The sequence below is a fragment of the Arachis hypogaea genome, chromosome 18 (assembly GCF_003086295.3).
Source record: "Arachis hypogaea cultivar Tifrunner chromosome 18, arahy.Tifrunner.gnm2.J5K5, whole genome shotgun sequence".
Classification (NCBI taxonomy): domain Eukaryota; kingdom Viridiplantae; phylum Streptophyta; class Magnoliopsida; order Fabales; family Fabaceae; genus Arachis; species Arachis hypogaea.
In genome coordinates, this window is record NC_092053.1 from 103,578,268 (window position 1) to 103,599,494 (window position 21,227).

The window sequence follows — 21,227 nt, forward strand, 5'->3', positions numbered from 1 at the left end:
CTCCCAACGAGTTGCAGAAAAGTGTGCTATCTTATTAATCAGATGTTCCAAGAAGTTGAGCTAAGTAAATTGGAATGTAAATTGAGGAAATTTAAATAATATGAATAAAAGCCTTGACTGGGAGTTGATTGGTTGGAATTTCTACTATTGATGGAGTGATTGTAAGATTAATTTATAATTAATGGTTGTTCTGTTTGGTTATCCTTTACTAGGTAAGAAAAAGTCAAACAAGTTGGAATGCCAGATCTGTTCACAAGTTGCAACCCACTTAGTTCAAAGGGATTGGCGTTGGTGACAGGATAGCAATCTAACATTTAACCCAATTACAAATTTTTCCTTCAATTCTTCCAACTCAAGAGTTCCTTTTAATCAACTCCCCATCAAGTAAAAAAACTACTCACACATTGTAAATAATAAATTCATAGCACATGAAAGGGAATTAAAAGAAGACATGATTATTGGAATTGAAATTGAATTAAAAAGAAATAATCCTTGCATTAAATAATCATAAAAGTATCTGAATGACAAAATTGAACAAAGCAAAGAACATGGAAGAACAAAACCAAGTTAAGAGAACAAACTAGAATGACGAAGTCTTGATGAGGAAATATCTCTTCTCAATGTTCCAATGCTAAGACCAATTGAAAATTAAAATTCTAAAAACCTAGAGAGAAAAACCTAAGAGAGTAAAAACTAGATCTAAAACTGTCTCCGAATGAATGTGTTATTTGTTTCTGCATATTCTCTGACTCTAGTCTGCTGTTCCGGGCCGAGAATTGGGTCGAAATAGGGTCCAAAATCGCCCCCAGCAAATTCTGCAGATTATGCAGATCGCACATGTCACGCGATCGCGTCATCCATGCGGACGCGTCATTCGCGCTTTTCTTTGCCACGCGTTCGCGTCGTCCACGCTACCGCGTCGCCAGAACTTTTCCAATTCGCGCGGCCGCATGAGCCGTGCGGCCGCGTCACTGCGATTTGCTCTCTTTTGCGCGGTCGCGTGAGCCATGCGACCGCGTCACTTCTCGCTGGTTATCTCCTCAAATTCTTGTGTTCCTTCCATTTTTGCTAGCTTCCTTTCCAATCTCTAACTCATTTATGCCCTGTAAAGTCTGAAACACTCAACACACAGATCACAATATCGAATGGAATAAAGGAGAGTTAAAAATAAATAATTAAAGTCTCTAGGAAGCAATTTTCAAACATGTAATAAATTCAGGAAGGAAATCTAAATGCATGCTAATTTAATGAATAAGTGGGTAAGGATCATGATAAAACCACACAATTAAACACAATATAAATCATAAAATAGTGGTTTATCACTGGGTTCTCAGGATCTTAAGCTTCTTCTTCAGAGGAAGCTTCCTTAGTACTGCCTGTTGCTGCTTGCACTCCAGACAGACTCTGAGAAATCATATTGACTTGTTGGGTCAATATTTTATTCTGAGCCAATATGGCATTCAGAGTACCAATCTCAAGAACTCATTTCCTCTGAGCTATCCCATTATTCACAGGATTCCTTTCAGAAGTGTACATGAATTGGTTATTTGCAACCATTTCAATGAGTTCCTGAGCTTCTGCAGGCGTCTTCTTCAGATGAAGAGATCCTCCAGCAGAGCTATCCAATGACATCTTGGATAGTTCAGACAGACCATCATAGAAAATACCTATGATGCTCCATTCTGAAAGCATGTCAGAAGGGCACCTTCTGATCAATTGCTTGTATCTTTCCCAAGCTTCATAGAGGGATTCACCTTCCTTCTGTCTGAAGGTTTGAACTTCCACTCTAAGCTTGCTTAATTTTTGAGGTGGAAAGAACTTTTCCAAGAAGGCATTGACTAGCTTTTTCCAAGAGTTCAGGCTTTCTTTAGGTTGTGAATCCAACCATGTCCTAGCTCTGTCTCTTACAGCAAAAGGAAAAAGCATAAGTCTGTAGACTTCAGGGTCAACCCCATTGGTCTTGACAGTGTCACAGGTTTGCAAGAATTCAGCTAAGAACTGATGAGGATCTTCCAATGGAAGTCCATGAAACTTGCAATTCTGTTGCATTAGAGAAACTAATTGAGGCTTAAGCTCAAAGTTGTTTGCTCCAATGGCAGGGATTGAGATGCTTCTCCCATAGAAGTTGGGAGTAGGTGCAGTAAAGTCACCAAGTACCTTCCTTGCATTGTTGGCATTGTTGTTTTCGGCTGCCATGGTTTCTTCTTCCTTGAAAAGCTCTGTTAGGCCCTCTAAAGAGAATTGTTCTTTAGCTTCTCTTAGCTTTCTCTTCAAGGTCCTTTCAGGTTCAGGATCAGTTTGAATAAGTATGCCTTTATCTTTGCTCCTTCTCATATGAAAGAGAAGAAAACAAGAAAGTAGGGAATCCTCTATGTCACAGTATAGAGATTCCTTGAGGTGTCAGAGGAAAAGAAGAATAGAAGGAGGAGGTAGATAGAAGAGAATTCGAGCTTATCAAGAGGGATAGAGTTCTAATTGCACCTTGAGGAGGAGTGTTAGTCCCTTAAATAGAAGGATGTGAGAAGAGGGGAAGAATTTTCGAAAATAAATTAAAAAGATTTTGAAATAATTAAAATGAAATTTGAAAATTTGATTGAGATTTTCAAAAATTAAGATTAGGAAAGAAATTAAGTGATTTTGAAAAAAGATTTTGAAATTAGAAATTAAAAAGATATGATTGAAAATTAATTTTGAAAAAGATGTGATTGAAAAGATATGATTGAGAAGATATGATTGAGAATCAGACTAAAAAGATAAAGTTTTAAAATTAAAGTTGATTACTTGACTAATAAGAAATTAAAAGATATGATTCTTAAAATTTAAAATTTGATCCTTTCTTAATAGGCAAGTAACAACTTGAAAATTTTGAAGTAAATCATTAATAGTAGAAAAGATTTTCGAAAATAATAAAAAATGGAAAGAAATTGATTTTGAAGAGATATGATTGAAAAGATATGATATGAAAAAGATTTGATTTTGAAAAATTATGAAAATTTGAAAAAAATTTGGATTAAAAATAAAATCTTCCCTCTAGTGTCCTTCTGGCGTTAAACGCCCAGAATGGCATCCATTTTGGCGTTTAACGCCCAAAATCCTACCATTTTGGGCGTTTACCCTGGCTGGGCGTTTAAACGCCAGTTTTCCTTCTTCACTGGGCGTTTTGAACGCCCAGCTTTTTCTGTTTGATTCCTCTGCTGAATATTCTGAATCATCAATTCTTTGTATTATTGACTTGAAAAGACACAATTTTTGAAAATATTTTTGGATTTTTAATGATGAGAAACAATAAAAAATGCAACTAAGATCAAATAAACAATGCGTGCAAGACATCAAACTTAGAAGTTTGTATACTAAGGACTATAACAAATTGAAAATGCATGTAAGAAACAACAAAAGACATAGAATAAGAGAAATTAAATATGAGAGCACTGAAATCATCAAGAACAACTTGAAGATCAATGAAGAACATAATGCATATATTCGAAAAATGCAAGAAGAATAAAAACATGTAATTGACACCAAACTTAAAAATTGATACTAGACTCAAACAAGAAACATAAAATATTTTTTATTTTTATGGTTTTATAAATTTTTTTTTGTGATTTTTGAAACTTATATAGAAAAGAAAATAAGGAGAATCAAAACTTTTAATAAGAATTCCAGGAATCATGCAATGTTAGTCTAAAGCTTCAGTCTAAAAAGATTAGACATGGTTGGCCAAGCTTCAGCAGGACATTACATTCAGCAGCTAAATTGATGAGAATCAATAAGCTTTCGTGATGATAAGAACATCACCTTGAAACTCTAGAATCCATTCTTAAAAATTCTGAAAAATAAAAAGAAAAGTACCTAATCTAAGCAACAAGATGAACCGTCAGTTGTCCAAACTCGAACAATCCCCGACAACGGCGCCAAAAACTTGGTGCACAAAATTGTGATCATCAACAATGGCGCCAAAGGACTTGGAGCTCTTAAACGTGAATCACACTTTGTCACAATTCTGCACAACTAACCAACAAGTGCACTGGGTCGTCCAAGTAATAAACCTTACGTGAGTAAGGGTCGATCCCACGGAGACTGTCGGCTTGAAGCAAGCTATGGTCACCTTGTAAATCTCAGTCAGGCAAATTCAGATGGTGATGGGGAATTGATAATTAAAAGATAAATAAAACATAAAATAAAGATAGAGATACTTATGTAATTCTTTGGTTGGAATTTCAGATAAGCGTATGAAGATGCTTTGTTCCTCCTGAACCTCTGCTTTCCTATTGACTTCTTCCAATCATTCATACTCCTTTCCATGGCAAGCTTTATGTTGGGCATCACCGTTGTCAATGGCTACTTCCCGTCCTCTCAGTAAAAACGTTCCAAATGCGCTGTCATCGCATGGCTAATCATCTGTCGGTTCTCGATCATGCTGGAATAGGATCCATTGATCCTTTTGCGTCTGTCACACGCCCAACAATCGCGAGTTTGAAGCTCGTCACAGTCATCCCTTCCCAGATCCTACTCAGAATACCACAGACAAGGTTTAGATGTTCCAGATCTCAGGAATGGCCGCCAATAATTCTAGCCTATACCACGAAGGTTCCAATCTGAGATTAGAAACCCAAGAGATACACATTCAAGCTTGTTTGCATGTAGAATGGAAGTGGTTGTCAGTTGGTGCACGAAATTATGATCTCCAGGCTCGAACAAATCCTGGTAATGGCTCCAAAGCTTGGTGCTCTGATCTTAATTCATAATTGTCACAACTTCGATACAACTAACCAGCAAGTGCACTGGGTCGTCCAAGTAATACCTTACGTGAGTAAGGGTCGAATCCCACGGAGATTGTTGGTATGAAGCAAGCTATGGTCACCTTGTAAATCTCAGTTAGGCGGATATAAAATAATCATGGAGTTTTCGAATAATAATTAATAAGATAGGGATAGAGATACTTATGTAATTCATTGGTAGGAATTTCAGATAAGCGAATGGAGATGCTTTTCGTCCCTCTGAACCTCTGCTTTCCTGCTATCTTCACCCAGTCAGTCTTACTCCTTTCCATGGCTGGCTTTATGTGATACATCACCACTGTCAATGGCTACTTTCGGTCATCTCTCGGGAAAATGATCCAATGCCCTGTCACGGCACGGCTAATCGTCTGGAGGCATCACCCTTGTCAATGGCTTCATCTTATCCTCTCAGTGAATAATATGCTCACGCACCCTGTCACGGCACGGCTATTCATCTGTCGGTTCTCGATCATGCTGGAATAGGATTTACTATCCTTTTGCGTCTGTCACTAATGCCCTGCAATCGCGAGTTAGGAGCTCGTCACAGTCATTCAATCATTGAATCCTACTCGGAATACCATAGACAAGGTTTAGATCTTCCGGATTCTCTTGAATGCCGCCATCATTCTAGCTTACGCCACGAAGATTCTGGTTAGGAGATCTAAGAGATATTCGTTCTAGCTTAATTCATGTAGAACAGAAGTGTTTGTCAGGCACGCGTTCATAAGGGAGAAGGATGATGAGCGTCACACATAATCATCACCTTCATCACGTTCTTGGGTGCGAATGGATATCTTAGAAGCGAAATAAGAAGAATTGAATAGAAAACAGTAGTACTTTGCATTAATCTTTGAGGAACAGCAGAGCTCCACACCTTAATCTATGGAGTGTAGAAACTCTACCGTATGAAAATACATAAGTGAAGGTCCAGGCATGGCCGTGTGGCCAGCCCCCTATGATCTAAGAACCAGGCGTCCAAAGATGGTCAAAAAGACTAGTAAAAGGTCCTATTTATAATAAACTAGCTACTAGGGTTTACATGAGTAAGTAATTGATGCATAAATCCACTTCCGGGGCCCACTTGGTGTGTGTTTGGGCTGAGCCTGAGTGTTGCACGTGCAGAGGCCATTTGTGGAGTTGAACGCCAGTTTCTGTGCCAGTTTGGGCGTTCAACTCTGGTTTTGGATCCTTTTTTGGCGCTGGACGCCAGATTTTGGCAGAAGGCTGGCGTTGAACGCCAGTTTACGTCGTCAATTCTTGGCCAAAGTATGAATTATTATATATTGCTGGAAAGCCCTGGATGTCTACTTTCCAACGCAATTGGAAGCGCGCCATTTCGAGTTCTGTAGCTCCAGAAAATCCACTTTGAGTGCAGGGAGGTCAGAATCCAACAGCATCAGTAGTCCTTTTTCAACCTCTGAATCTGATTTCTGCTCAAGTCCCTCAATTTCAGCCAGAAAATACCTGAAATCACAGAAAAACACACAAACCCATAGTAAAGTCCAGAAATGTGAATTTAACATAAAAACTAATGAAAACATCCCTAAAAGTAACTAGATCCTACTAAAAACATACTAAAAACAATGTCAAAAAGCGTATAAATTATCCGCTCATCACAACACCAAACTTAAATTGTTGCTTGTCCCCAAGCAACTGAAAATCAAATAGGATAAAAAGAAGAGAATATACTATAAATTCCAAACTATCAATGAAACATAGCTTCAATCATATGAGCGGGACTTATAGCTTTTTGCCTCTTGAATAATTTTGGCATCTCGCTTTATCCATTGAGGTTCAGAATGATTGGCATCTATAGGAACTTCAGATTTCGAATAGTGTTATTGACTCTCCTAGTTCAGTATGATGATTCTTGAACACAGCTTCTTTATGAGTCTTGGCCGTGGCCCTAAGCACTTTGTTTTCCAGTATTACCACCGGATACATAAATGCCACAGACACATAATTGGGTGAACCTTTTCAGATTGTGACTCAGCTTTGCTAAAGTCCCCAATTAGAGGTGTCCAGGGTTCTTAAGCACACTCTTTGTTTTTTTTTTTTTTTTTTTGCTTTGGACCTTGACTTTAACCGCTTAGTCTCAAGTTTTCACTTGACACCTACACGCCACAAGCACATGGTTAGGGACAGCTTGGTTTAGCCGCTTAGACCAGGATTTTATTCCTTTAGGCCCTCCTATCCACTGATGCTCAAAGCCTTGGGATCCTTTTTATTTGCCCTTGCCTTTTGGTTTTAAGGGTTATTGGCTTTTTCTGCTTGCTTTTTCTTTTTCTTTCTATATTTTTTTCTCGCCTATATATTTTTTTTTCTGCAAGCTTTGTTCTTTGCTGCTTTTTCTTGCTTCAAGAATCATTTTTATGATTTTTCAGATTATCAAATAACATGTCTCCTAGTCATTATTCTTTCAAGAGCCAACATATTTAACATTCTTAAACAACAACTTCAAAAGACATATGCACTGTTCAAGCATACATTCAAAAAACAAGAAGCATTGTCACCACATCAATATAATTAAGCTAAGTTCAAGGATAAATTTGAAACTCATGTACTTCTTGTTCTTTTGAATTAAAACATTTTTCATTTAAGAGAGGTGATGGATTCATAGGACATTCATAACTTTAAGACAAAGTTACTAACTACTAATGATCATGTAATGAAGACACAAACATAGATAAGCACATAACATAGAAAACGAAAAACAGAAGAAGTAAGAACAAGGAATGAGTCCACCTTAGTGATGTCCTTGAGCTCTTCTATGTCTCTTCCTTGTCTTTGCTGCTCCTCCTTCATTGCTTTTAGATCTTCTCTGATTTCATGAAGGATGATGGAGTGCTCTAGATGTTCCACCCTTAGTTGCTTCCAATAATTGTGTGGAAGAAAATGTATCCCCTGAGGTATCTCAGGGATCTCTTGATTTGCAGTCAAATGTTCTACCACTGAGCTATAGACCCTTGATGGAAGCTTTTGTCTTCCCTTTCCTCTTTCTAGAGGTTTCTCTGGCCTTAGGTGCCATCAATGGTTATGGAAAAAACAAAAAAGCTATGCTTTTACCACACCAAACTTAGAATGTTGCTCGCCATCGAGCAAAAGAAGAAAGAATAGAAGAATAAGAAGAAGATATGGAGGAGATGGATGGGAGTGTGTATTCGGCCATATGGGTGGGATTGGGTGGGAGAGAGATGTTGAATTTTGAAGGTAGTGGGTGTATGGATGTGAGTGGTAAATGGAAAATAGAAGGGATGATCGTGAATGGAAAGAGAGATGATGAGGTAGGTGGGGATCCTGTGGGGTCCACAGATCCTGAGATGATCCTGTGGGGTCCACAGATCCTGAGGTGTCAAGGCATTTACATCCCTGCACCAATTTAGGCATGTAAAATGCCCTTGCACACAACTCTGGGCGTTCAGTGCCAGGTTGGTGCCCATTTTGGGCGTTCAACGCCCCTTTGCTGCCATTTCTGGCGTTGAACGCCAGAACCATGCTTGTTCTGGGCGTTCAGCGCCAGGATGCTCCCATTCTGGGCGTTCAGCGCCAGAACTATGCTCTGTTCTGGCGTTTGAACGCCAGACAGATGCTCCTCCAGGGTGTGATTTTTCTTCTGCTGTTTTTGATTCCGTTTTCAATTTTTATATTTATTTTGTGACTCCACATGATCATGAACCTAAGAAAACATGAAAAACAATAAAAATAAGAATCAGATAAACATTGGGTTGCCTCCCAACAAGCGCTTCTTTAATGTTAATAGCTTGACAGTGGGCTCTCATGGGCCTCACAGATGTGCAGAGCTTTGTTAAGACTCTCCAACACCAAACTTAGAGTTTGGATATGGGAGTTCAACACCAAACCTAGAGTTTGGTTGTGGCCTCCCAACACCAAACTTAGAGTTTGACTGTGGGGGCTCTGGTTGACTCTGCTTTGAGAGAAGCTTTTCAAGCTTCTTCTCCATAGTTGTAGAGGGAGATCCTTGAGTTTTGAATACAAGGGAGTTCTCATTCCATTGAAGGACTATTTCACCTCTGTCAACATCAATCACAGCTCTTGCTGTGGCCAGGAAAGGTCTTCCTAGGATGATGGATTCATCCTCTTCCTTTTCAGTATCCAGGACTATGAAATCAGTAGGTATGTAAAGGCCCTCAACCTTTACTAATACATCTTCTACTTGTCCATAAGCCTGTCTTCTTGAGCTGTCTGCCATCTCTAGTGAGATTTTAGCAGCTTGCACCCCATAGATTCCCAGTTTCTCTATTACAGAGAGGGGCATGAGGTTTATTCCTGAACCAAGGTCACACAGAGCCTTAAAGAGCATGGTGCCTATGGTACAGGGTATTATGAACTTTCCAGGATCCTGTCTCTTCTGAGGCAATGTCAGTTGATCCAGATCACTTAGTTCATTGATGAACAAGGGAGGTTCAACTTCCCAAGCATCAATGCCAAACAATTTGGCATTCAGCTTCATGATTGCACCAAGAAACTTGGCAGTTTGCTCTTCAGTAACATCCTCATTCTCTTCAGAAGAGGAATACTCATCAGAGCTCATGAAGGGCATAAGAAGGTTCAATGGAATCTCTATGGTCTCTAGATGAGCCTCAGAGTCCTTTGGTTCCTCAGAGGGAAGCTCCTTATTGATCACTGGACGTCCCAGGAGGTCTTCCTCCTTGGGATTCACGTCCTCTCCTCTCCTCAGAGGTTCGGCCATGGCGCTTATGTCAATGGCCTTGCACTCTCCTTTTGGATTCTCTTCTGTATTGCTTGGGAGAGTACTAGGAGGGATTTCAGTGATCCTTTTACTCAGCTGGCCTACTTGTGCTTCCAGATTTCTAATGGAAGATCTTGTTTCATTCATGAAACTTACAGTGGCCTTAGATAAATCAGAGACTAGATTTGCTAAATTAGAAGCATTTTGTTCAGAGTTCTCTGTCTGTTGCTGAGTTGATGATGGAAAAGGCTTGCTATTGCTAAACCTGTTTCTTCCACCATTATTAAAGCCTTGTTGAGGCTTTTGATCCTTCCATGAGAAATTTGGATGATTTTTCCATGTTGAGTTATAGGTGTTTCCATAAGGTTCACCTAAGTAATTTACCTCTGCTATTGCAGGGTGCTCAGGATCATAGGCTTCTTCTTCAGAAGATGCCTCTTGAGTACTGTTGGATGCAGCTTGCATTCCATGCAGACTCTGAGAGATCATATTGACTTGCTGAGTCAATATTTTATTCTGAGCCAATATGGCATTCAGAGTATCAACCTCAAGAACTCCCTTCTTCATAGGCGTCCCATTACTCACAGGATTCCTTTCAGAAGTGTACATGAACTGGTTATTAGCAACCATGTCAATGAGTTCTTGAGCTTCTGCAGGCGTTTTCTTTAGGTGAATGGATCCACCTGCAGAAGTGTCCAGTGACATTTTTGATAGCTCAGATAAACCATCATAGAATATATCCAGGATGGTCCATTCTGAAAGCATGTCAGAAGGACACTTTTTGGTCAACTGTTTGTATCTTTCCCAAGCTTCATAGAGGGATTCACCTTCTTTCTGTCTGAAGGTTTGAACATCAGCTCTAAGCTTGCTCAGCTTTTGAGGAGGAAAGTACTTGGCTAAGAAAGCCGTGACCAGCTTATCCCAAGAGTTCAGGCTGTCTTTGGGTTGAGAATCCAACCATAATCTAGCTCTGTCTCTTACAGCAAAAGGGAAAAGCATGAGCCTGTAGACTTCAGAATCTACTCCATTAGTCTTAACAGTATCACATATTTGTAAGAATTCAGTTAAGAACTGAAAAGGATCTTCAGATGGAAGTCCATGAAACTTGCAGTTCTGCTGCATCAGAGAAACTAATTGAGGTTTCAGCTCAAAGTTGTTTGCTCCAATGGCAGGAATGGAGATGCTTCTTCCATGTAAATTGGAATTAGGTGCAGTAAAGTCACCAAGCATCTTCCTTACATTATTATTATTTTCGGCTGCCATCTCCTTTTCCTGTTCGAAAATTTCTGAAAGGTTATCTTTGGATTGTTGTATTTTAGCTTCTCTTAATTTTTTCTTCAGAGTCCTTTCAGGTTCTGGATCTGCTTCCACAAGAATGTTCTTATCCTTGCTCCTGCTCATATGACAAAGAAGAAGGCACAGAAAAGTAATAATAATAATAGAGATCCTTTATACCACAGTATAGGGATCCCTGTGTGAGTAGAAGAAGAGGGGGAGACAAAGAATGTAATATAATGGAAGAAACACAACTGTGAGGAGGCTAGAGATGTGAGATGAGATGTTAGGATATGAATGAATTAATAGAATAAGATGGGGGAGGGAAAATTTTCGAAAATTATTTTGAAAAAGAGTTAGTGATTTTTGAAAATAGTTTTTGAAAAATGTTTAGTATTTTTTCGAAAATTTTTGAAATAAAAAATAAAGATAAAAATAATTAGTTAATTAAAAAGAAATTTTTGAAAAAGAGGGAAGATATTTTCGAAAACTAGAGAGAGAGAGTTAGTTAGGTAGTTTTGAAAAAGTTAAGAAACAAACAAAAAGTTAGTTAGTTAGTTGAAACAAATTTTGAAAACCAATTTTGAAAAGATAAGAAGTTAGGAAGTTAGAAAAGATATTTTGAAATCAAATTTTGAAAAAGATAAGATAAGAAGATATTTTTGAAAAGATATGATAGAAAGTAGTTTTTGAAAAAGATTTGATTTTTAAAATCACAATTAATGACTTGATTCACAAGAAATCACAAGATATGATTCTAGAACTTAAAGTTTGAATCTTTCTTAACAAGTAAGTAACAAACTTGAAATTTTTGAATCAAAACACTAATTGATTAGTTATTTTCGAAATTTTTTTTTATATAAAAATAAGAAAAAGATTTTTGAAAAATATTTTTGGAATTTTCGAAAATAACTAATAATTTTGAAAAAGATTTGATTTTTGAAAAAGATTTTGAAAAAGATAAGATTTTCAAATTGAAAATTTGATTTGACTCATGAGAAACAATTTGATTTTAAAAATTTTTGAAAAAGTCAATCCAAATTTTCGAATTTGATGAGAGAAAAAGGGAAAGATATTTTTTTGATTTTTGAAATTTTTATGATGCAAGAGAAAAACACTAAAAAGATGCAATGCATGAAAATTTTTGAATCAAAACCATGAATGCATACATGAATGATATGAATGTCAAGATGAACACCAAGAACACTTTGAATGTCATGATGAACATCAAGAACATATTTTTGAAAAATTTTTAATGCAAAGAAAACATGCAAGACACCAAACTTAGAATTCTTTAATGCTTACGCACTAAGAATTCAAGAATCCATATGATAAACATGAAAAGACACAAAACAAAAAATCATCAAGACCAAACAAGAAGACTTACCAAGAACAACTTGAAGATCATGAAGAACACCATGAATGCATGAAATTTTCGAAATATGCAAGATGCACATGCAATTGACACCAAACTTATGATTTGACTCAAGACTCAAACAAGAAACACAAAATATTTTTGATTTTTATGATTTTCTAATTTTTTTTGTATTTTTTTTCGAAAATTATATGAAAAAGAAAAAATAAGGATTCCAAAATTTTTAATATGAATTCCAGGAATCTTGCCATGTTAGTCTAAAGCTTCAGTCCAGGAATTAGACATGGCTCACTAGCCAGCCAAGCTTTCAATGAAAGCTCCAGTCCAAAACACTAGACATGGCCAATGGCCAGCCAAGCTTTAGTCTTTAACACGAGAGTATATTGCTCTTTGATAACAAATTGCAAGCCTCAGTCCAAAAGAATTTAGACATGGCTTTACAGCCAGCCAGGCTTCTCATGCTTCATGAAACACTAGAATTCATTCTTAAAATTTTTGAATAAATTTTTGAAAACATTTTTAATTTTTTTCGAAAACAGATGAGAAAAGTTTTGAAATATTTTTGAAAAATTTTTTAAAAAGAAAACGAAAAGAAAGTTACCCAATCTGAGTAACAAGATGAACCGTCAGTTGTCCAAATTCAAACAATCCCCGGCAACGGCGCCAAAAACTTGGTGTTGTTGCCGGGATTGGGATCTCAGACGATTCTTGGTGCCAAACAGGAACAATTAAGTCCCCGGCAACGGCGCCAAAAACTTGGTGCTCTGATCTTAATTCATAATTGTCACAACTTCGATACAACTAACCAGCAAGTGCACTGGGTCGTCCAAGTAATACCTTACGTGAGTAAGGGTCGAATCCCACGGAGATTGTTGGTATGAAGCAAGCTATGGTCACCTTGTAAATCTCAGTTAGGCAGATATAAAATAATCATGGAGTTTTCGAATAATAATTAATAAGATAGGGATAGAGATACTTATGTAATTCATTGGTAGGAATTTCAGATAAGCGAATGGAGATGCTTTTCGTCCCTCTGAACCTCTGCTTTCCTGCTATCTTCACCCAGTTAGTCTTACTCCTTTCCATGGCTGGCTTTATGTGATACATCACCACTGTCAATGGCTACTTTCGGTCATCTCTCGGGAAAATGATCCAATGCCCTGTCACGGCACGGCTAATCGTCTGGAGGCATCACCCTTGTCAATGGCTTCATCTTATCCTCTCAGTGAATAATATGCTCACGCACCCTGTCCCGGCACGGCTATTCATCTGTCGGTTCTCGATCATGCTGGAATAGGATTTACTATCCTTTTGTGTCTGTCACTAACGCCCTGCAATCGCGAGTTAGGAGCTCGTCACAGTCATTCAATCATTGAATCCTACTCGGAATACCACAGACAAGGTTTAGACCTTCCGAATTCTCTTGAATGCCGCCATCATTCTAGCTTACGCCACGAAGATTCTGGTTAGGAGATCTAAGAGATATTCGTTCTAGCTTAATTCATGTAGAACAGAAGTGTTTGTCAGGCACGCGTTCATAAGGGAGAAGGATGATGAGCGTCACACATAATCATCACCTTCATCACGTTCTTGGGTGCGAATGGATATCTTAGAAGCAAAATAAGAAGAATTGAATAGAAAACAGTAGTACTTTGCATTAATCTTTGAGGAACAGCAGAGCTCCACACCTTAATCTATGGAGTGTAGAAACTCTACCGTATGAAAATATATAAGTGAAGGTCCAGGCATGGCCGTGTGGCCAGCCCCCTATGATCTAAGAACCAGGCGTCCAAAGATGGTCAAAAAGACTAGTAAAAGGTCCTATTTATAATAAACTAGCTACTAGGGTTTACATGAGTAAGTAATTGATGCATAAATCCACTTCCGGGGCCCACTTGGTGTGTGTTTGGGCTGAGCCTGAGTGTTGCACGTGCAGAGGCCATTTGTGGAGTTGAACGCCAGTTTCTGTGCCAGTTTGGGCGTTCAACTCTGGTTTTGGATCCTTTTCTGGCGCTGGACGCCAGATTTGGGCAGAAGGCTGGCGTTGAACGCCAGTTTACGTCGTCAATTCTTGGCCAAAGTATGGACTATTATATATTGCTGGAAAGCCCTGGATGTCTACTTTCCAACGCAATTGGAAGCGCGCCATTTCGAGTTCTGTAGCTCCAGAAAATCCACTTTGAGTGCAGGGAGGTCAGAATCCAACAGCATCAGTAGTCCTTTTTCAACCTCTGAATCTGATTTCTGCTTAAGTCCCTCAATTTCAGCCAGAAAATACCTGAAATCACAGAAAAACACACAAACCCATAGTAAAGTCCAGAAATGTAAATTTAACATAAAAACTAATGAAAACATCCCTAAAAGTAACTAGATCCTACTAAAAACATACTAAAAACAATGTCAAAAAGCGTATAAATTATCCGCTCATCATCAGTCACGCGTTCATAGGTGAGAATGGTGATGAGTGTCACATAATCATTACATTCATCATGTTTTCGGGTGCGAATGAATATCTTGGAGAAGAAATAGACTTGAGTTGAATAGAAAAACAATAGTACTTGTATTAATTCATGAAGAACAGCAAAGCTCTACACCTTAATCTATGGTGTGTAGAAACTCCACCGTTGAAAATACATAAGAACAAAAGGTCTAGGCATGGCCGAATGGCCAGCCTCCCAAACGTGAAAAGGTCTATCAAAAGTATGATCAAGTGTTCTCGTGTGTGTAAATACAATAGCAAAAAGTCCTATTTATAGAGAACTGGTAGCCTAGGGTTTACAGAATTAATGCAGAAATCTTCTTCCGAGCCCACTTGGTGTGTGCTTGGGCTGACCATTGAAGCTTCCATGTGTAGAGACTTTTCTTGGAGTTAAATGCCAGCTTTTGTGCCAGTTTGGGCGTTTAACTCCAGCTTTTGTGCCAGTTCCGGCGTTAAACGCCAGAATTCTTGAGCTGACTTGGAACGCCTAATTGGGCCATCAAATTTCGGGCAAAGTATAGACTATTATATATTGCTGGAAAGCCCAGGATGTCTACTTTCCAACGCAATTGAGAGCACGCCAATTGGGCTTCTGTAGCTCTAGAAAATCTACTTCGAGTGCAAGGAGGTCAGAATCCAACAATATCTGCAGTCCTTTTTCAGCCTCTGAATTAGATTTTTGCTCAGGTCCCTCAATTTCAGCCAGAAAATACCTGAAATCACAGAAAAAAACACAAACTCATAGTAAAGTCCAAAAAAGTGATTTTTATTTAAAAACTAATAAAAATATAATAAAAACTAATTAAAATATACTAAAAACATACTAAAAACAATGCCAAAAAGCGTATAAATTATCCGCTCATCAGTTCCTCAAAGGGAAACTCTTTTCTGTCCAGAGGATGTCCCATGAGGCTTTTCTCACTGGGACTCATGTCCTCCTCACTCTCTCCAGGTTCGGCCATGTTGATCATGGTTATGGCCTTGCACTCTCTCTTGGGATTTTCTTCTGTATTGCTTGGGAGAGTACTGGGAGGAGTTTCAGTAATCTTCTTACTCAGCTGACCCACCTGTGCCTCCAAATTTCTAATGGAGGATGTTGTTTCATTCATGAAACTTAGTGTGGTCTTGGATAGATCAGAGACTATGGTTGCCAGGCCAGAATGGCTCTGTTCAGAATTCTCTGTGTGTTGCTGAGAAGATGATGGAAAAGGCTTGCTATTGCTAAACCTATTTCTTCCACCATTATTATTGAAGCCTTGTTGAGGCTTCTGCTGGTCCTTCCATGAGAAATTTGGATGATTTCTCCATGAAGGATTATAGGTGTTTCCATAGGGTTCTCCCATGTAGTTCACCTCTGCCATTACAGGGTTCTCAGGATCATAAGCTTCTTCTTTAGAAGATGCTTCTTTAGTACTGTTGGATGCAGCTTGCAATCCATTCAGACTCTGAGAAATCATATTGACTTGCTGAGTCAATATTTTGTTCTGAGCCAATATGGCATTCAGAGTGTCAATTTCAAGAACTCCCTTCTTCTGAGGCGTCCCATTGTTCACAGGATTCCTCTCAGAGGTGTACATGAACTGGTTATTTGCAACCATTTCAATGAGTTCTTGAGCTTCTACAGGGGTTTTCAGATGAAGAGATCCTCCTGCAGAATGGTCCAATGACATTTTTGACAACTTAGACAGACCATCATAGAATATACTTATGATGCTCCATTCTGGAAGCATGTCAGTAGGACACCTTTTGATCAGTTATTTATATCTTTTCCAAGATTCATAGAGGGATTCTCCTTCCTTCTATCTGAAGGTTTAGATTTCTACTCTAAGCTTGCTCATCTTTTGAGGTGGAAAGAATTTGGACAAGAAAGTACTGACCAGCTTATCCCAAGAGTTCAGGCTTTCCTTAGGTTGTGAATCCAACCATGTTCTAGCTCTGTCTCTTACAGCAAAAGGGAAAAGCATAAGCTTTTAGACTCAGGATCAACTCCATTGGTCTTGACAGTGTCACAGATTTGTAAGAATTCAGCTAAAAACTGATGAAAATCTTCCATTGAAAGTCCATGAAACTTGCAGTTCTGCTGCATTAGAGAAACTAATTGAGGCTTAAGCTCAAAGTTGTTTGCTCCAATTATAGGAATTGAGATGCTTCTTCCATAGAAGTTGGAAAAGGGTGCAATAAAGTCACTAAGCATCTTCCTCGCATCTCCACCATTATTATTAGGTTCGGCCATGTCTCCTTCTTTTTCAAAAATTTCTGTCAGGTCCTCTCCATAGAGTTGTGCCTTAGCTTCTCTTAGTTTCCTCTTAAGAGTCCTTTCAGGTTCAGGATCAGCTTCAATAAGAATGTCTTTATCCCTGTTCTTGCTCATATGAAAAAGAAGAGAATAGAAAAGAAGAGGAATCCTCTATGTCACAGTATAGAGATTCCTTTATGTGAGTAGAAGAAGAGAAAAATAGAGAAAGGAGAAGAGAAGAACTCAAACACAGAGGAGAAGAGGGAGTTCGAATTATGAGTAGAAGAGAAATGTTAGTAGATAAATAAATAAATAAAAATAGATGAGAGGGGGAAGAATTCAAAAATTAAATACAATAAAAATATTTTTGTTTTTATTTTAACTATTAGTTATAATTCGAAATTTAAAAAGAAAAATGAAATTAAATTAAATTAAAATTTAAAACAATTAGTTAATTAAAAAGGAATTTTGAAAAAGAGGGGAGGAGTTTTCGAAAATTAGAGAGAGAAAATTAGTTAGGTGGTTTTGAAAAAGATAAGAATTTTAAAATCAAACAAAAAGTCAAGTGGTTAATTGAAAAAGATTTTGAAAATCAATTTTGAAAAGATAAAAAGTTAGAAAAGATTTTGAAATTAAGTTTTGAAAAAGATATTATTGAAATTTATTTTGAAAAAGATTTGAAAAAGAAATTCAAAAAGATTTGATTTTGAAAATTGAAGTTGATTACTTGACTAACAAGAAACTAAAAGATATGATTCTAAAATTTAAAGATTGAACCTTTCTTAATAGGCAAGTAACAAACTTTAAAATTTTTGAATCAATCACATTAATTATTAGTAAATATTTTGAAATTATGAAATGAAATTAAGAAAGATATTTTGAAAATCATTTTTAAAATTTTCGAAAATCATAAAAGAAAAATGAAAAAGATTTGATTTTTGAAAAAGTTTTGAAAAGATAGGATTTTTAAATTGAAAATTTGACTTGACTCATAAGAAACAACTAAATTTAAAAAAATTTTTTGAATAAGTCAACTCAAATATTCGAAATTTATGAGAAGAATAAGGGAAAGATATTTTTTATTTTTGAATTTTTAATAAGAAAGAGAAAAATACAAAAAAGACACAAGACATAAAAATTATGAATCAAAACAAGAAAAATATGCAAGAACACTTTGAAGATCAAGATGAACACCAAGAACACTTTGAATGTTAAGATGAACATCAAGAACTTATTTTTGAAAATTTTTAAGAAAAGAAAAACATGCAAGACACCAAACTTAAAAATTTTCAAACTTTAGACACTCACAAATTGAAAATGCATATGAAAAACAAGAAAAGATACAAAACAAGAAAATGCAAAGATCAAACAAGGAAATTCATCAAGAACAACTTGAAGATCATGAAGAACACAACTTAATGCATGGATTTTCGAAAATTTAAAGAAAAATTAAAAAGATGCAATTGACACCAAACTTAAAAATTGACACTAGACTCAAACAAGAAACATCAAATTTGTGGTTTTTATGATTTTATTAAATTCTTTTTGGTATTTTTCAAAAATTAATTGGAAAAAAAATAAGGATTTCAAAATTTCTAATGAGAATTCCAGGAATCATGCAATGTTAGTCTAAAACTCCGGTTCAGGAATTAGACATGGCTTACTAGCCAGCCAAGCTTTCAGTGAAAACTCCGGTCCAAAACACTAGACATGGCCAATGGCCAGCCAAGCTTTAGCAGAACATTACATACAAAAGCTAAATTGCTGAGAAAGACAAAGAAGCTCTTCTAAGGATAGTTGAAACCTCGGTCCCAAAAGATTAGACATGGCTTAACAAACAGCCAGGATTCAACATATCTCATGAAACTCTAGAATTCATTCTTAAAATTTTTCAAGAACATAGAATAATTTATTTTTTGAAATTTTTTTTTTCAAAAATAAGAATAATAAAAACAAAAAGCTTAAAATTAAAATAAAATTACCTAATCTGAGCAACAAGATGAACCGTCAGTTGTCCAAACTCGAACAATCCCCGGCAACGGCGCCAAAAACTTGGTACGCACGTTCATAATCTCAATTCTTTTTCACAACTCCGCACAACTAACCAGCAAGTGCACTGGGTCGTCCAAGTAATAAACCTTACATGAGTAAGGGTCGATCCCACGGAGATTGTCGGCTTGATGCAAGCTATGGTCATCTTGTAAATCTCAGTCAGGCAGATTCAAATGGTTATGGAGATTTGATAATTAAAATATAAAATAAGATAGAGATACTTATGTAATCCATTGGTAAGAATTTCAGATAAGCGTATGGAGATGCTTTGCTCCTTCTGAATCTCTGCTTTCCTACTGCCTTCGTTCAGTCATTCATACTCCTTTCCATGGCAAGCTGTATGTTGGGCATCACCGTTGTCAATGGCTACTTCCCATCCTCTCAGTGAAAATGGTCCAAATGCGCTGTCACCGCACGGCTAATCATCTGCCGGTTCTCGATCATGTTGGAATAGGATCCATTGATCCTTTTGCGTCTGTCACTACACCCAACACTCGTGAGTTTGAAGCTCGTCACAGTCATCCCTTCCCAGATCCTACTCGGAATACCACAGACAGGGTTTAGACTTTCTGTATCTCAGGAATGGCCGCCAATAATTCTAGCTTATACCACGAAGACTCCGATCTTTTGGAATGGAGGCTAAGAGATACACGCTCGATCTAAGGTAGAACGGAAGTGGTTGTCAAGCACGCGTTGATAGGTTGAGAATAATGATGAGTGTCACGGATCATCATATTCATCATGTTGAAGTGCAAGCGAATATCTTAGAATAGGAATAAGCTTGAATTGAATAGAAAAACAATAGTACTTTGCATTAATTCATGAGGAGCAGCAGAGCTCCACACCTTAATCTATGAGGTGTAGAAACTCCACGGTTGAAAATTACATAAGTGAAAGTGGTCCAGGCATGGCCGAATGGCCAGCCCCCCTAAACGTGATCAATGATCAAAAGTGATACAAAGATAGTCTCAAAAATGATCAAAAGATGTGAAATAAATCACTAAAAGTAGTTTTTATACTAAACTAGTAGCTAGGGTTACAGAAGATAAGTAATTGATGCAGAAATCCACTTCCGGGCCCACTTGGTGTGTGCTTGGACTGAGCATTGAGCTTTCATGTGTAGAGACTCTTTTTGGAGTTAAACGCCAGGTTGTAGCCTATTTATGGCGTTCAACTCTGGTTTGCAACCTGTTTCTGGCGTTTAACTTCAGAATAGGGCAGGAAGTTGGCGTTTGAACGCCAGTTTGCATCGTCAAAACTCGGGCAAAGTATAAACTATTATATATTGCTGGAAAGCCCTGGATGTCTACTTTCCAACACAATTGAGAGCGCGCCATTTGGGCTTTTGTAGCTCCAGAAAATCTATTTCGAGTGCAGGGAGGTCAGAATCCAACAGCATCTGCAGTCCTTCTTCAGCCTCTGAATCAGATTTTTGCTCAAGTTCCTCAATTTCAGCCAGAAATTACCTGAAATCACAGAAAAACACACAAACTCATAGTAAAGTCCAGAAATGTGATTTTTATTAAAAACTAATAAAAACATAGTAAAAACTAACTAAATTATACTAAAAACTACCTAAAAACAATGCCAAAAAGCGTATAAATTATCCGCTCATCACTAGGGAATCCAAATTCCCTGATCCTTTGCGTTGGCGTTTGAATTCCCAGGGACTGCTCCCTGGCTGGCGTTCAACGCCAGTAATGCTGCCCATGATGGGCATTGAACGCCCAGCAGGGATACCCTGGCTGGTGTTCAACTTTGACACTCCATCCAGAGTGTTCTATTTTCACTGGTTTGAAATTCTGTCTCTGTTCTGAATGCTGCATATGATCATGACTCTAACAACTGAAAAAAAAAAACAAAATAAAAGAAAATAAATATAGTTGAGTAAGGTTGGGTTGCCTCCCAACAAGCGCTTCTTTAACGTCTCTAGCTTGACCTTTAGCTCCTTACAGAGGTGAGTATGGGCTCAGATTTTCACCCCTTACAGTGAACCGTCTTCCTGTCTTCTCATGAATGAGCGCCACATGCTCTAAAGACAGGACACGACTCACTATATGTGGTAGGACTCGCTTCTTTGTGAAGACAACTCTCATGCCAGGTGAGAGGCCTTCAGTTGGGACTTTCTTGTCCCTCCAACCTTTAGGTACTTTCTTTCTAGTACCTTTATGCTTAGAGCTTGTTGAGCGATGCCCATCACCAAACTTAGAATTGATGTCTGGGAGCTCTGTAAAGCTCTGCACAAAAAGAGAGGGTTGGAACACTAAGTGTTGTACAGTTGTCTCTTTCTTATCATAGGGAAAATTGGGATTGGACATCTT

General features: G+C 37.7%; 2 non-coding genes across 2 annotated transcripts; both read left to right on the forward strand.

The window, feature by feature from the left end:
* The first annotated feature begins 1,686 nt into the window (after nucleotides 1-1,686).
* Nucleotides 1,687-1,794, forward strand: LOC112773736 (small nucleolar RNA R71). Its single transcript, XR_003188271.1, has one exon. It is a non-coding gene; the product is annotated as a small nucleolar RNA R71 (small nucleolar RNA).
* An 8,454-nt stretch (nucleotides 1,795-10,248) lies between these two features.
* On the forward strand, nucleotides 10,249-10,356 carry LOC112773694 (small nucleolar RNA R71). The gene has a single exon (XR_003188231.1). It is a non-coding gene; the product is annotated as a small nucleolar RNA R71 (small nucleolar RNA).
* Nucleotides 10,357-21,227: the final 10,871 nt, after the last annotated feature.